Source organism: Austrofundulus limnaeus, unplaced genomic scaffold (assembly GCF_001266775.1).
Source record: "Austrofundulus limnaeus strain Quisiro unplaced genomic scaffold, Austrofundulus_limnaeus-1.0 Scaffold575, whole genome shotgun sequence".
In the NCBI taxonomy this organism is placed as follows: domain Eukaryota; kingdom Metazoa; phylum Chordata; class Actinopteri; order Cyprinodontiformes; family Rivulidae; genus Austrofundulus; species Austrofundulus limnaeus.
In genome coordinates this window covers 197,908-200,681 of record NW_013952977.1, presented here as the reverse complement: position 1 = coordinate 200,681, position 2,774 = coordinate 197,908, and the positions used below count along the sequence as shown (strand labels likewise).

The 2,774-nt window shown below is 37.8% G+C and overlaps 1 protein-coding gene across 2 annotated transcripts in view; it reads left to right on the top strand.

Moving 5' to 3' along the window:
* man1a2 (mannosidase, alpha, class 1A, member 2) overlaps positions 1-2,774 on the top strand; it is a gene marked incomplete at its 3' end in the record, with an annotated part of 171,924 nt that overhangs the window by 43,961 nt on the left and 125,189 nt on the right.

The window sequence follows — 2,774 nt, the reverse complement described above, 5'->3', positions numbered from 1 at the left end:
TATTAATACAGTATATTAGCGTTTTAAAGCCTATAGAATAAACCCTCAAAATTTCCCTCCTGTGAAAAAGTAAATAGTGTTGCAGGATCATTTCTTCCCTACCTCCTGCCATACGTCGCGCAGAGTGAAGCTTTAACAACTGTAGTTTTTTCACACCCAAGTTGTCAAAGTCAAACACTTGTGACACTTGAACACATTACAGATATCTGAAATTGTGTTATGACTAGACATTTTAGCTATTTAAGATTATATAATAATAAAATTATGTATTTTATATTTACCGGCATATATATTTTTAAATTGCGAGATCTTTCCTGCTTGAGCTTGTTTGTTTGTTTAAGTTGTTTTTTGAAACTAGGGGCAGATATGATAAGAGTTTTTTCTTCACTCTGCATCCTTTCCATTCAGGGTGTGATTTACTTTGATTTTTAATGCTGCACATAGATTGTTTTGTTTTATGAATGAAACCCCCCCCCCCACACACACACAAATAAATATGTCTTTAAATATATTTTGACAAGGCAAAATACTTATTTGAGATAGCTCTAATTACATTCTGACTAGTATAAATAACGTCTGTTTTATCATTGTATGAGGGTTGTATGGAGAATCCAGTTCAAGATATCTTAAATGTATCTTTAGATATAAGATTAGCCAAATAAGATTCAATTAATGCAAATTGCAGACTTTGGTGAGCAAATGCCGATCCACCAAAATTGGATCCAGTCCTATTTTTGCCGGACGCCGGAGCTGCTCTGGAGTCAATCTACAGAGATCACATCACACCAACAGGAAAAGGAACATCCGTATTTTCAAAATAAGACACCATAAGGCGGACTAATTTTGTCGAAATCCCAGCTATATTTATCAGTATATGGATATATTTCTACACAAAGGCTGTCAGAATGCATGGTTCTGTTTGGGAAGCAGATGGTAACATGTAGCATCAAGCATACGTATGTGGACACACGATACACGTGGATTTTATTTTGAAATCAGAAGTTTCAAAAAGAYGACAGCCACATCTAGTGGTGATTCTGATGCTCACATTGGCTGACTAAATACAAAAACAACAACAACATAAAAACARTCTAATATTTGCATTGCTGAATGCAGAATACACAGTGACGTGCAAAGATAGACTTCATGCAAGCAGTAAATTTGCCTGATAATGAGCTTTGCTCAACCCTCTTCATTCACGACTGTACCTGCCTCCCCTCACTGCTAACGTGGCTCAACCCCAGAATGTGTGACTGATGTTTACAACCAGGGAAGGAACAAAAGACAGGAGTGAAAACACAACACAGACAGAGGTACAGTAAAAGAAAAAAGTCATGAAATCGTTGTGTTGCAGAAAGTGAGTAATGACAGCTGACTGCAGTCTGCTGATCAATAAGCAGCATTTGTTTATTTTAACATCAGCTGAGCTGTGATGAAAAAAAAYMCCRTCTAATAATACCRTGATACAWAAAATYGGTAAAAATACTGTGATAWAAAATTTTGATCGTACTGCCCAGCACTACCATGGGGTCTGAAAATATGAATGAGCATGGGCCTGAGGTATTATGTGCAGTGTTGTTATTTTTGTAAATGAAAACATTTCCACTAAAAAGGAGAAGCTAGGATAAGAYGTAGAAAAAAAATGAGATGAAGAAGTTAWATGAGGAGTGAAGTAAGGGTTGAGACAGTAGTGAATATTAGAATGAGATGAGAATGAAAAGTTTTACGGTGCATTCTCTTAAGCAATGTCAAAATATTCTAAAACATTATATTATACAGTATATCATCAACTCAGAACTTATGCTGTCCATGAGTGGACATGTGGAAATGCACAAATAAATATTAAAAAAATAAATACACCATTTTTTAAAATGTCCTTATTAAATTGAAACACTTTGGAAAGAAAATCCTGGCTGAAGTTATAATTCGTGCATGAAAGGGCTTGAGTAAAAAAGTTGTAGCCTTCAGAGTTTTGGAATGCAGTTGAACTCCCTGTGAGTGTGAAGGCCAGTGTGTGCTTGACCAAACTGCATGCTTGAATACTTTTGTGATGCCTGATGTCTGTCTCAGCACCAGCTCTTAGTGAAGCTTACAGTGGCCAGACAGACAGAACATCTACAGAGTACAGATCTTGTCTCTCTCTCTCTCTCTAGCACCAGCATATCCCTTCTTTTCTCCCCTCTGCACGTTTTCTATCATAATTGCCTCATATAATCTCCCATAAAACCACAGTTGGTGCCAGAACACTTGCTGTGCACAGGAGCAGACCCATTCACTCYAAACCTGCCTTTGTGTGTAAATGTTCTTTTTGTTTCTGTCATAATTACCATTCAGGGAGAACACCATACAACCCCAGTAGAGAAAGAACAAACCAGCTGTATGGACTACAGCACAATCCCCTTTTTTGTCCCATGTTGCCGAGGCGAGGGACTTGGAAATGCTCTCCGTCCATTCGTTCGTTACAATTTCTGACAGCTGTAACTTTCACAAAGAAAGGCTAAAATGCACCAAACTTGGTATGAGTAATCCATGTTGCTTGCCTGACCATACCATGTGGCTATATGACATCATCAAATAAAATAAAYAAAAGCCCTGACCCCTGACAACAGAAAGTGTCCTTTTTTTGACTGGAAAGTAGGGTTGGGTACTGAAACTCGGTTCCAGTATGGCACCGGGGCGAATATAAACGGTAGTACACGAACCGAAACACATCTCTAATTTCGGTGCCTCAAAGAAAACTGTTAATTGCGCCCTCTGGTGTTCACTGTTAACAG